This window comes from Ambystoma mexicanum, chromosome 2p (assembly GCF_040938575.1).
Source record: "Ambystoma mexicanum isolate Mex_15411 chromosome 2p, UKY_AmexF1_1, whole genome shotgun sequence".
Taxonomy (NCBI): domain Eukaryota; kingdom Metazoa; phylum Chordata; class Amphibia; order Caudata; family Ambystomatidae; genus Ambystoma; species Ambystoma mexicanum.
The window spans coordinates 147,285,341-147,300,028 of NC_090923.1; the positions used below are offsets into that span (position 1 = coordinate 147,285,341).

At 48.0% G+C, this 14,688-nt stretch overlaps 1 protein-coding gene across 4 annotated transcripts in view; it reads right to left on the reverse strand.

Moving 5' to 3' along the window:
- The window catches only part of ALDH1L1 (aldehyde dehydrogenase 1 family member L1), a 685,374-nt gene that overhangs the window by 121,008 nt on the left and 549,678 nt on the right, over positions 1 to 14,688 (reverse strand). The window lies entirely within an intron of this gene.

Sequence of the window (14,688 nt, forward strand, 5' to 3'; positions counted from 1 at the left end):
GGCTGGGGTGGCCTGCACAGGTCGTCCCCGCTGAGATTGGCCAAACAAGGGAATGCACTGAGGGTTGAGTATTTAGCTAAATGATGCAGAGGTTTGTACCACCAGATGATAGAGGGATGTTGGCAACGGCAGAAAGGAGCAAGGCAGCAGAGGGACTTTGTCACTTGCTGGGCACAATGTCGCCTGAAGAAAAGAAAGATGATGTATAGATATCAGCCTGTATAACCAGCAGATTGTCAAACCAGAGCTCCACATGGGCATGCGAAGGGTTCTTATTTGTAGGACGCGTTACCTGGTCGGTGAGTGGTTTAGACAGAGCTTGTGTGCGCTCATCATACGTGAAATTTAGTTTGTTGGCTGGCCAGTGGTTGAATAGATATACTGTGGAACCTGTTAAACAATTGTTTTCCCCTGATACAGCCTCTAAATTTGAATGGTGTCTCGCTAGAGAGGGAAGTGTATGGCTTTTATTCCTGCAATATGGCAAATTGGAATCAGCATTTCCCGGACTGTTCTGGTTTATTTCTTTGTTCGATGTGATTTTATCGAAAACAATTGGTCGAGAGAGATTTCATCGAATGTTCTTTTTTTTGCCACAAAGTGTCACACCGCGGCCGTGGAAACTCTGGGCAAGATGGAGGCGGTATCGAGCCTCTGTGCCGGTCCGCTTGACGCGCTAGTCGTCTTGGACCGGCAGGTATAACAAGAGACCACGCCCCCTGCAACTCGCGTTGCAACTCGCTTTCGTTAGTCTCTTGACTTTCGCCCGCGCAGCAGTGCCCCGTCCAGGGTGCATTATTTCTCTTGCTCCCTCTGGTCCTTTGCTATCCTGACCGCTCCGACTGAGTATTTCTTATGCTCGTATTCCCTGTCACCCGGTCGCGGTGTGTTCTGTGTCCGCGACTCCTTACTACGTTCGTGTCTTTCACTCTTTCTCTCTCTCCCGCTCGCTTTCTCTCTCTCTCCCGCTCGCTCTCTCTCTCTCTCCCGCTCGCTTTCTCTCTCTCTCTCTTTTCTCTCTCTCTCTTTCTCTCTCGCTCTCCCTCTCTCTCTCGCACTCGCACTCTCTCTTTTCTCTCTCGCGCTCGCACTCTCTCTCTCTCTCTCTCACGATCTCTTCCTCTTTCATCGTTCACTCCTCTCTTACCTTCCTCCAGAGTTCTATTGTGGCAATCCTTCCTCTTTAAAGCCTCCCGTCTGGAACAGTTCCTCGCTTCCAGTGATAGGGCGAACCCCATTCTCTCCCAGAGCTTCGCTTGGAACAAACCCCTTTCCGGGGAAATCAGACCTTCTGTTAACTTACGGTTTCAGCCGATACAGGACAACGCCAGCCTCTCCAGTCTCCTATCTCCAATCTCCAGTCTTCACATCGGATTTGCCAATACCATCAATTGACACACAGGGTTTTTTCTGCCTTAACAGGCTTTTTCCCTGTTTGAGGAGCGGACTCCCCTGGGTTCACCTGACTGCCAGATCCATCGGCGGGCAAGGTGGCCTCGGGGGGAGACCGTCCCTATCTCTTCGAACGGAAGAAGGGAAGAAGGACTAACCAGTCAAACGACGAAAGAGGGAGTTCCCAGACAGAAAGAAGAAGGAGACCAAAGTCATCAAACCCTGCTGAAGTACCAGGTGAGGAGTCTCAGGGGGACGGAACTTTTACACACTCTGACAGATTGCAACGCCTAACTACCGGCATGGCCTCACTGGAACAATACCAAGAGATGGTGACAGCAATTCAGGGCCTTCAAGCCGAGGTTCTGAATCTCCGAACCGAGAACACTAACCTACACCAACAAGTAGGAACACGAGAAGAATCCCGAGGCGACTTACCTCCCCTGGCTTTTTCTTTTGGGAAGTATGATGGCAATCCGAAACTCCTAAAGGAATTCCTGAACGCCTGTATGGTTTATTTCACGTTTCGACCAAGGGCATATGAATTAGATAGAACTAAGGTAGGATTTCTTGTTTCCAACCTTGCTGGTAACGCACTGGCTTGGGCAACTCCACTGATAGCCCTCGCAGATCCAGCCTTAGCGGATTACTCTGTTTACTCAACTGCTGCGTACCAGATTTGAGAGACCAGAGGTCCAATATTCTTCTTATGAAACCCTTCTAGATCTCCGTCAAGGCTATCATGATGTACAGACTTATGCTTCTACTTTTACCAGATTGGCCACAGACTCTGGATGGCCAGATACGGCCCAGCAGACCCTATTTCGCCGAGGCTTAAAGGATGAGCTCAAGGACGAGCTAGCCAGGATGGCGCGTCCCACCTCCTTTCAAGAGTTGGTTACTTTATCCCTGCAATTGGAGTACAGATTGCAGGAACAAAGGTCAGAAAGAAGGAGATTCAAACACCATCCTCCAGGAGGGATTCCCACTGCAGGTTCTCCTAACCGACCACAACAGGAGGAGCCTATGCAAATAGGAACAACCCGAGGTCCGTTGACCCCCGACGAACGCAAGAGACGCAGAGACCTAGGTCTTTGCATGTACTGCGGATCCTCGAAACATTTGCTCCGGAATTGTCCAGAAGTACCCCCGAGACGTCCGGGAAACGCGCCTCCCCGGTCTTGAGCAGGGAAAAGAACCGGGCAGAGTCGAAGAATCCCTGCAATTCCACCCACCAGGATCCTTCTGCGGACAATAACAGCCTTATGGTGTTTTCTGTGCACCTTACATTTGAATCCTCTCCTTCTGTAGAAGTCCTAGCAATGCTGGACTGTGGTGCGGCCGGGAACTTTATTGATATCCAGTGGGCTAAAGAACAAGGTATACCCCTACGCCGGAAGGCCTGCCCTTTGCCTGTAGAAGGGGTAGATGGAGCTCCCCTTTCATCCGGTCCCATCATTAAGGAGACAGTCCCGGCTAACATGTCCTTGTCTCAGCACCAAGAACGGATTGTCTTTGATGTTATAAGAGCAGCCCATTTCCCAATCATCCTGGGCATACCCTGGCTACGTAAACATAATCCCAGGATTGATTGGTTGGCAAATACCGTCTGTTTCTTGTCACAGTACTGCACGAAGGAATGTCTACCACAACCCTCTCCTTTGATGAGGAAGGGGATCACACTCTCGACATCCACCACAGTTATCCAAACGATTCCACCGCATTATCAGGAGTATGCTGAAATCTTCGAAGATAGGCTACCTCGTACTCTACCCCCACACCGCGCCGAGGACTGCGGTATCGAGCTAAAACCCGAGGCATCGGTACCTTTTGGTCGTATGTACCCTATGTCTCTCCCGGAAAGAAGAGCCTTGAAGGAGTACTTGGATGCCAATCTGCAAAACGGCTTAATACAAGAATCCCGTTCTCCGGCCGGAGCCTCAATGTTCTTCATTCCCAAGAAGGGGACTACGGAATTAAGACCGTGTATAGACTACCGTGGGCTTAACAGCCTGACCATCAGAGACAGGTACCCTATGCCCCTCATTAAGGAGGTACTGGAAGCAGTGGAAGGAGCCTCAATCTTTACAAAGTTAGATCTGCGAGGAGCCTATCATTTGTTGAGAATAAAGGAGGGAGACGAGTGGAAAACGGCTTTTAGAACTCCCTTGGGACATTTTGAGTATAGGGTAATGCCCTTCGGACTTGTGAATGCTCCTGCCGTGTTCCAACGTTTTGTAGATAAAATCTTCTCAGATATGCTATACATCTCAGTGGTGGTCTATTTAGATGACATTTTGATCTTCTCTTCCTCCCTCTCTGAACATCGAAGACACGTCACGCAAGTCCTTCAAAGGTTGAGTGAACACCAACTACTGGTTAAACCCGAGAAATGTGTTTTTGAAGCCTCCTCAGTATCATATTTAGGATTCATTCTTTCTAAGGAGGGGGTACAGATGGATTCGGAGAAGGTTACAGCAGTTCTTCTATGGCCTACTCCCAAGAATCCCAAGGATATACAGAGATTTCTGGGATTATCTAACTTTTACAGAAGATTTATTCCTAGCTTCTCGGATATCGTTCTACCAATCACCCGTTTGCTTAAGAAGGGTCAGAAGTTCGAATGGGATAAGGAGGCGGATCAGGCTTTTCTTTTACTTAAGAGGACTTTCACCACCGCTCCTATCCTAGTGCAACCAAATCAGTCTCTTCCTTTTGTGGTAGAGACGGATGCTTCAGGAGGTGCCATAGGAGCGGCTCTCCTACAATCAGGCAAAGATGGAGCAGAACATCCGGTAGCATACTATTCCAGAACTCTTACACCTAGTGAGCGGAACTACTCCGTGTTGGAACGAGAATTACTAGCGATTCGTCAGGCATGCATTGAGTGGAGGCATTTACTGCAGGGGGCGGCTCATCCATTCCTGGTTCGCACAGACCACCGGAATCTTAAGGTATTACAACAGATGGAATGCCGCAATTCTCGCCACGCCCGCTGGGCGTATTTTTTTTCCCAGTTCGACTTTGAAATAACCTACCTTCCAGGAAAGGAGAACACACTAGCTGACGCTCTGTCCCGCAGTCTGGAGCCCAATGAAGAACAGGGCCTGGGTGAGATACTCTCGGGTAAGAGAATCCTAGGAATGATCAACTCCTTCCTACAAGAAGTAGAGTGCTCGACCAGACCCTCTGAAGTCTCTCCCGACCACATGACCCTCATGGAAAGGAGAGGGAAGCTATTCTTTCATCAAGGATCACTGTATTTACCATCTGAGAAACTCCAGACGCAAGCCTTGTTCTGGTGCCATGACCTTCCCTCGGCTGGACATAAGGGCCAAGAGGCAACACTCCATCTGATATCCAGATACTTCTGGTGGCCAACTATGGATCAGGACGTCAGAACTTATGTGAAGGCATGCCCGATATGTGCGGCTAATAAACCCATTACTCATCGACCCATGGGGTTGCTCCAGCAAGAACCTCTACCATCACAACCCTGGGAACACATTTCCACTGATTTCATCGTGGATCTCCCTCTCTCTATGGGATCCACCGCAATTATGGTTACGGTGGATACATTGAGCAAGATGGCTCACTTCTCTCCCTTGCCTGGTTTGCCTTCTGCATCCGAAACCGCCGAAGTGTTCCTGAGTGAAATAGTCAGGTTGCATGGTCTACCTCGGACCATAGTTTCCGATAGGGGTTCCCAATTCACATCCCGATTCTGGTCAGCCTTATGTAGCACTTTGGGTATAAGGAGAGCCTTATCCTCTGGTTATCATCCCCAAAGCAACGGACAAACAGAACGCCTCAATTCCACCCTCGAACAATATCTCTGTTGTTTTTGTCATCAGGAACAAGAGAAGTGGAAATCCTTTCTAACATTAGCAGAATTCACCTACAACAACACCAAACATTCGGCAACGGGCTGCAGCCCCTTCTACTTCACCTACGGTTATCATCCGAGGCATATACCTCTCTTTGGGGTTCCTCCAACTTCAGTCCCTTCGGTAGACCAGCGCCTGTTTGATCTTCGATCCATCCAGAAGGAAGCGACTCAGAAGCTGGAGGCAAGTAGAACTCGATACAAGAAGTATGCTGATAAGAAGAGATCTCCAAACCCCGAATGGGAGGTGGGAACTAAGGTCTGGTTATCTACCAAATATCTCCCACGTTGGGTTCATCCTGGTAAATTCTCAGCCCGCTTTATAGGCCCTTTTCCCATTTTATCTCAAGTGAACCCAGTGGCCTTTCGACTACGTCTGCCATCCAGTCTGAAAAGGATACACCCTGTTTTTCATACCTCTCTCTTGAAGGCTTATCTCCCAGATCCCAGGGGCCGTCGTGTACCCTTTTCTATACTCCAAGATCCTGAACCGGAAGAATATGAGGTGGAGAGGCTGGTGGATTCACGCTACAGGCATGGAACTATACAATATCTGGTTCAATGGAAGGGATATTCTGTCGCTGAACAGTCCTGGGAGCCTAGAAGTCACATCCACGCCCCACGACTTCTAAGACAGTTCCATCGCCTACATCCGGGGAAACCTGGGGGAGAGTCGATGAAGAGAGGGCATACTGTCACACCGCGGCCGTGGAAACTCTGGGCAAGATGGAGGCGGTATCGAGCCTCTGTGCCGGTCCGCTTGACGCGCTAGTCGTCTTGGACCGGCAGGTATAACAAGAGACCACGCCCCCTGCAACTCGCGTTGCAACTCGCTTTCGTTAGTCTCTTGACTTTCGCCCGCGCAGCAGTGCCCCGTCCAGGGTGCATTATTTCTCTTGCTCCCTCTGGTCCTTTGCTATCCTGACCGCTCCGACTGAGTATTTCTTATGCTCGTATTCCCTGTCACCCGGTCGCGGTGTGTTCTGTGTCCGCGACTCCTTACTACGTTCGTGTCTTTCACTCTTTCTCTCTCTCGCTTTCTCTCTCTCTCCCGCTCGCTCTCTCTCTCTCTCCCGCTCGCTTTCTCTCTCGCTCCCGCTCGCTCTCTCACTCTCTCTCTTTTCTCTCTCTCTCTCTTTCTCTCTCCCTCTCCCTCTCTCTCTCGCACTCGCACTCTCTCTTTTCTCTCTCTCTCTCGCGCTCGCACTCTCTCTCTCTCTCTCACGATCTCTTCCTCTTTCATCGTTCACTCCTCTCTTACCTTCCTCCAGAGTTCTATTGTGGCAATCCTTCCTCTTTAAAGCCTCCCGTCTGGAACAGTTCCTCGCTTCCAGTGATAGGGCGAACCCCATTCTCTCCCAGAGCTTCGCTTGGAACAAACCCCTTTCCGGGGAAATCAGACCTTCTGTTAACTTACGGTTTCAGCCGATACAGGACAACGCCAGCCTCTCCAGTCTCCTATCTCCAATCTCCAGTCTCCAGTCTTCACATCGGATTTGCCAATACCATCAATTGACACACAGGGTTTTTTCTGCCTTAACAGGCTTTTTCCCTGTTTGAGGAGCGGACTCCCCTGGGTTCACCTGACTGCCAGATCCATCGGCGGGCAAGGTGGCCTCGGGGGGAGACCGTCCCTATCTCTTCGAACGGAAGAAGGGAAGAAGGACTAACCAGTCAAACGACGAAAGAGGGAGTTCCCAGACAGAAAGAAGAAGGAGACCAAAGTCATCAAACCCTGCTGAAGTACCAGGTGAGGAGTCTCAGGGGGACGGAACTTTTACACACTGACACAAAGATATGGGAGGCGCCCAGCAGACCCCTCATAACCCACCAATATTAATTATTAACCTAAACCCACTCCCACATTATATTTGCAGCACGACCCGGTTTATTTATTTATTTGCCCAATGTTTGTCGGGTCCGTGGACCCGATTAATGTATTCAATTCTGCAATGTTGGGTCCGACCAAAATTGGAGAAATAAATAAATTAATCGGGTCCAGGGACCAGATAAAGAGTGGGCAAATAAATAAACCGTGCCGTGGCGGAGGACTGTTACTGCCTCTGGTGACCCCTGGAAGGAGGCACAAGAGGCAGTTACATGCCACAGCCAGGTTTATTAATTTATTTGGTCAATGTTGGCATTGGAAAAGCAGATGACTGGCTTGGTCTGGCACAGTATTCGGATGTTCATTTTTCCATTGCGCAATGCTGTTCTGGCATGGTCTGGCACAGTATTAAGAAGGGCATTGCTCCATGGCGCAATGTTCTGCTAGCATTGTCTGGCACAGTATTCAGAATGGCACTGCTCCATGGCGCAATGTTCTGCTAGCATTGTCTGGCACAGTATTCAGAAGAGCACTGTTCCATGGCGCAATGTTCTGGTGGCATGGACTGGGACAGTATTCAGAAGGGCACTGTTCCATGGCGCAATGTTCTGGTGGCATGGACTGGGACAATATTCATTTGAGTCTAACCCACTTTCACCAACCTACAGTTTCACCGAACTTTTTTTGCTTTTTTTGCAGCAGTAACAAAGATGGCAAGTGGGGGTAAGATATATATGGAGGGTGGGAGAAGTAAGGTGGAATCCCCCCTCATTTTTGCGGCATAAAAAGTGGAAAGGTCTCTTAAAAAAGTGGTGGGTCGGCCAAAAATAGGAATGGTGTAGGCAGGGGGCAGTCTAGGTGGAACGAGTGCTCGAGCACTGCATAGGTTCTGGGAAGCCTGTTCACAACATACACCAGTGGCATAGGATGTGAGCAGTCTACACTGAACAGATTGGAACACAAGTATATTTTAAACCTCCTTGTCCAATTTATTGTAACATGGATGGAACGGCAGGCTTATCTGCGCAAGGGATTGCTGGTTAGTTACACCACAGCGAAAATACAATTATTACCCAATGATAAAAGGGACTGTCCAGTCAAGACATCTTCTAGAGTTGGGAAATGTGGAGGATCCACAGTTGCTTCTGCCAGGCTTTACCTTCAGACCTTTTCACCCTTTCACCAGCACTAAAGGCCCAATGTGCTTCGAAGGGCAGGCTTGAGCAATTCTGTCCAGACCAGGTCCCTGTGGGGAGGCCCAACCAATTAGTTTATTTATTTCTGCAATGTTGGTCGGATACAGGTACCCGACTAACATTGCAGAAATAAATACATTAACCGGGTCGTGGCAGCAGTGGCGTCACCAGGAATGATAAAGGAGTGGCACAGAGGGGGCCAAAGGCAAAAGTAGGGGCCATGGTCAACATAGATACAGAATATGTAAAGAATATTTACCTGGCAACACTGGTCAAAACTAGTATCTGCATAGTGAAGTACCTAATCACTAGTGCCATGGAAGTGGTTTACAGTGGAATTGATGTATAGTTTGAGAAAGAAGCATTGTGAAAGAAATTGTCTCCCCACTTATATGATGACATTATGTGTACTGATTACACGACATAAAAAATAAAACATGTCGTTGTTCTCCTAAACAGGCATAATTTGTTGATTAAGCAAGGCCACCTCCAGCACCAGAACCAGCATGCCAATGTGTTACATCAGTGACAGTGCTGTCTTACACTGCGGACACAGTGATCATTAAAATGCGTGGTGTACTACAATGTTCTTGTCTGCTGTTGGTGACATGGAATGTACATGTTCCCCTTTAGAAATGATTGTAAACCTATGGCTTTTTGGTCATTGTACCTGCTGTAAAATGCACAATTTCAACCGCATATTTGGAAATAAAATCTTGGGGGGGGTGCCCCCCAAACCCTCCCTAGATCCTTATAGCTCCCTCGCTAGGCTCGGTTGCCCCAACTATTTATGAACAATATTAACACATACACGCTGGAAGAAATGACAATAAACTAACCTTTCATCACTGCCCCTGACACCAAAAGCTATCTTCGGGACTGCATGGCTATCACTGCCTGTGATGCTATTGTGTCCAAGGTCATGCACCATCGCTTTTTAATATACTGCTTTGTGTGAGGTTGTCGACTTTTGGCTCGCCGGCCCCCCTAGGTGACAAAAAGTTAACGCTTCGGCCCCACATTCAAAAAGGTTGGACAAGCCTGCTTTAAAGGAACAATGTTTTGGCCTGGCATCACCAAAGAACAGGGTTGGGGGTGGTCAGACGCTCATACTTGAACATTTTACTTAGACACGATATTGACGAGTGGTGTTCCAAGGGAAATCGGGTTTGTGACCTGGTAGGAGGTGGGGACAATAATCTAGCCGTTTTTCTTAGCAAATGCAAGTACCTGCCTACGGGTGTGTCTGATTTAAAACTTATAGTGGACTAGCTGTGGACAACTAATTACTTGTTAAGAATTATATGATATGGCATTTGTAACGCGCCTATACACAAGTGTTTCAAGGCGCGACGAGGCAGGGGGGGGAACACGGGGAGACAGACAACGATTCTACTAGGCCAGGTGTCATTCATATCGCGCAAGTGCAAGGGTAGAGGGGAAACGGAGAAGTGCAAGGGGGAAAGTGCAGTAAAGGGTTAATAGCATACAGGAAAAATAACAAGGGCCAGCTAGTGGCAAGTGCAAGTAAGTGCTGATTCTGAGTAAGAATGTTGATATTAAGTTAATTAGTATTGCTTTATGTATTTGTGTTACTTTATGTTGTATGTTTTGTTTAGTTATAGTGCTCCGATGCCTGCGGGCTTTCAGCGCTTTATAAATATACAAATTAAATAAATATAGAACCAGCATTGGCAAAGCCAATAGTTTTGGTGTTTGCATTTTTTTTAATTACATTACATTTATACACGAGAATGCTTTAAATAAGCAGGAGCAGAGGTCGTGCTGACAGAAAAGAAAAATCAATGGAAAGAAAGTGGAGCATCTTACAGGAAATAGCCTGGTGGTAAGGGATGGGTGTAATTACTGGCACTCTATCAGGCTGGAATTTTCCACTCCTCAGCAGCTCATTTCCCTCGAGCAGTGTCAAGGCCGGGTGCTAGCTATTCAACAAAAGGGGCGCTTTACCAGGCAGCTCCCGCAGTCAGCTGTGATTTGCACATTGAGATCCCTGTTCTGCCCCTTTCCTTCATCTAGTATTGAGGGCAGGAATCAGGCTGGAATAAGACAAAGCGGCCCTCAGAGCGCTCCTCAGCAGCTCATTTCCCTCGAGCGGTGTCAAGGCCGGGTGCTAGCTATTCAACAAAAGGGGCGCTTTACCAGGCAGCTGTGATTTGCACATCGCGATCCCTGTTCTGCCCCTTTCCTTCATCTAGTATTGAGGGCAGGAATCGGGCTGGAATAAGACAAAGCGGCCCTCAGAGCGCTCCTCTGTCCCCAAGGGACATGGGCTAGCACAGGAAACTTGCAGATCTGCTCTGAAGCGGATTTCAAACATGCTCGACGAACCGGTTGCTTTCCGTGCGATGGCCCCGTTCAGAACTGTCCCCAGGCACAGGGGCTAGCGCAGGCCACTCCCAGCGAGATCTGTTCTGAAGCAGAGTTATTGCATCATGGCCTGGGGTGTTTTGCGGCCTGTAGTCGTTGTGTACTGTTGTGCGAGTCTAGGTGTGTTTTTTGTTTTGTTGTTGCAATGTAGTGAAGTTTTTGGGGTTTGTTGTGCTGTAGGTTTGTGGTTGTGTTTGGAGTTTGAGAGGTGTATGCAGAGGGGGTAATTGTTAGTGCAATTGGTTAGTTGACATCTTTATCCTGGATTGAGGCGCAGGGCTAATTTCCCCAGGTGGGGTTCGGGAGCACCTCTGCGTCTCTGTCTAGATCTTGGTCCATCTGGCCTTCGAGGTCCCTTTCACCTCTGGCACCCTCCTCCCGCAGTCTTCCCTTCACACCCATATGGCTAGCGCACCTGCCCATGTCCACAGCTCATATATTGTGGTGATTGCTAGTATCCCGATAATTCCACTATACTGTGGTACCCGGTGGCAATTTACGGACAAGTGCAGTTGTTGGGTGGGGAAGTTTATTCTGTCTTAGTTGGGGACATGCAAGAGCAATCCAAGAAGACAGCTTTCAGAAGATTCGGCCCAGGAGGCTGAATACAGAAACAGCCAAAGCCTCACATATCGTGTTGCAGCTGTCAGTATAGCTGTCAGTAACCTTGTATACATGTCCTGCAATTCACAGACCTTTATTGTTAGGGTGAGTATTGTGACCAAAGAAAACAGCAGAGTGGAACTTCCATTGCTGCCTCAAAAGGGTTTGTTGCTGAATCACTAGAAGACCTGCTTCAAATTTAAAATTGGCATTTTTATGTTCTTATAGTGACTTGACCCGTGACCTGACCTGGAGCCACATCCATCGGCCCTGCACCCTCCCCCAACGGCCGTCTCTCCAAGGCGGAGAGGGTGCCCCCAGTAAACATTTCCATTTCCAGCACAGGGCAGAAGCGGGCCCCAAAAGGTCTTTATTGCTGACTGCACAAGCTGTTGTCCATAAGTATGTTCGGATCTGATCAATTTATCCAATAATGCATTCTGCGTTCACTGAAGATCATCTACTTCATCCATTCACTACTGCACAACATGTGCAGCAGTGTCAGGTTCCCATTGAATTTCTCAGTTAAAAGAAGGCTAAGGGCATGGGACAAGTGTAGAGGCTCAAGGTAGTTGTACGTTTTTGTTTTTATTTCTTGTGGGGTTGAGTTGGCTTTAGTCTGTTCTTTTCCTTAATACTGTCAGTCAGCAGAAATTGTCCCAAAACAAGATGGTGATTTAATTGAGCAGCAATGATTGGTCCAAGGATCATTGAGAGGTAGTTTGGAACCCCTGGAAGGGTTCTAAACTGCCTTTCATTCAAGTTAAGCTCAAGAAAAGTCACTGTTACATGAGGCTCCCGAGAAAGAATTAAGAAACTGAAGTGAGGAACAGGTTACAAAAAGAAGCACTGGCAGGGAGATACGGAGATAGAAGACTCAGAGAAGTGACTTCATGATTTGAAGACGAAAAGCTATTTTTGCAATGACGTGTTCTTGGAATCAAATGTCACTGTTTGTTTCATAAGGAACTGCCGAATGAAAAGTGTTCATTAAAATCCTGAGACAGTATTAGCTGAAGTTAATGTAATAAAAGGCATGCACCTCTGTGCGCACACTCCAGAGTAAATACAACCCAATAGGGAATAAAGCCAAGAGATATGTTGGTTTTACTCGTACAAAATACAAGTGTCAGTAAAGAACTCTGCTGCCCGAGAGCGCCCTGGTCTTACATCAGAAAACATGAGGTTATAAACAGAAAACACGTCACTGCTATACGAGACATTTTGGTACTCCCATTTGGAGGCACCCTATACAAGAGCCTGCTCCATAGGGGATGCCAGGTGCTAATTGGCTGGCGAAGGTCAGGGAATGCATAAACTACAATGTTTCTCAGCTAAACTAAACAATTAAGACAGACTATTCATTCATTATGGCAGGCACCTGGGCGGCACAGGGAAGGGGTGCCATGGAGAGGAGAGGATAAAATACAGTCACACTGACCCCTACTTTCAGAGCTTTGTTGATACCGCAGTTCCAGCACCAAGGTCTCCCCCCAGGGGTTTGATCTATGATTTACCCTTCCTGTTACCTCATGATAAAAAAAGACATGTGTTGCTATTGGAGAGATATACAGTCGTGCAGGCTTTAGATCTGTGGTGGGTACCTTTAGGGAAATTAGGGCTTGGGGGTCAGGTCAGTGAAGTGTGGCCGGCTCTGGCCTGGCTGGTTGGGGGTCAGAGGCCAAAAGGCAGTTAGTGGAGCTCGGTGGACACAGAGCTGGAGCCTGGTGCTGGCCTACGCTCTGCGCTGGGCACATTCTTGGAAGTGATACTAGATATTCACAACACTGAAAGGACAGGAGGGAAATAGACTTCTGTGGGAACAGGGCTCGTGTGGAGCATGCTTGGTGTGCCGATATTGAGCTTGGCTCCTCTGTGCGAACTTGGGAAGCACGCATCGCAGGCCATCAGCGTATCTTTTCTTGGCCTAATACAAAATGGAGTTGGGGGCCAGGGACAGGGTTAGTGCTATTCGCCTACTTCTGTGCACTACCGTGCCTTCATAGGTGCACCGCTGTCAGGGGCTGCTCCTCCCTTGTGGATTATATCGCTTTGTGTGGGGTTCACCTAACTTGGAAGCTCCTAGGATAGTGGAATAGCCTAATTTCCATCCCAACATGCCCCCCTTACGTTACTTCTACAGTAAGAAATTCACCCCCACCATGTTTTTATTCATTTGCTCATCTTTCTGCTTCTTCCCATGCTGGGGTACCATTTATGGGCATCCATGCCCTGCTTACGCTTCTCAAACTTTCCCTGCGCTGTGCATACTGTTCAGGTGTATAGGTAATGTTTATGCATCCCCCATCCCCTGCCAAATCTACCCACACTTCTTTAGAATTCTCATGGTCTGGAGGGGTTGCAATAGTCGTGTGATGGGTGTCTACCTCATCCCCATGACCATGATAGATTGCAACCATGCCGTATTTGGGGTCATCATTTTGCTCTGTCTGTATTTCACCTTCCTGTGTATCACGGAGGTACATTTTTATTATTACTATTCCCAATTGTCACCATCATCATTCACTATTAGGTACTGCTTTGGTACAACAATGGAGACCCAACTGGCACACGCAAAAAATCACCAAAATAAACATGAGGATAGGGATTAGCATCTTTACAGTCATTCCAAGCCATCATGGTACCCAGCGGAACGAATGCCATGTTTAACCCAGTCATCTTCTTATATTGCTGTACCATTTTCAGCATCTGTAGAAGGTATGAACGTGCAACATGAGCTCCTGATCTTTTTGCAGACCTCACCCTCCATGGCAGTGAGGAGGTCGAGGACATACCGGTTTTGCATTGTCATTAACCAGAGTGCTTTAATTTCCACCTGGATGACTTTGAGCCCTTCTTCAGTGTCATTTGGCAACTGGATCAGCTACCAGCGGCCGATTTGAAGCCACTTGGAGTTGGCTCTGGCTTGAACGCTGGGCACAAGAGATGCAAAAATGTCTCTGCTGAGCTGAAGAGCTTATATTCGTCGGGCATTTGTGCAAGCAGATCAGCGGAATCTTCGGACAAGTAATTGGAGTATTGCATCTGTCTGATCAGACGTTTATGGCGTTCTTCTTCAGGAAGGATACAGAATCCTGGGGGTGACAGTCTGCATTATTTCTGTTGCCTCGGGTGTTGCTTGTCCATCGTCGGGCAATGGTCCCCCATTCAGGTGCTCCTCAGGCACTACCAACAGGGTTGTATGCAGCGTTGCAAGTGAACAATAGCCCTTCCATGATGACGGGAGGTGGAAGTACACCTTTTCTTTTGCCACAGACCCAGCAGTAGTCCATCAATGATGCAGTTCCTTCTCTGAGGTCTGTGATAAGCAGTGTTCTGTTGCATCTTTTGTTGTACCCTACAGAAACAGTTCTTTCACTATAGAAGAAAAGTTC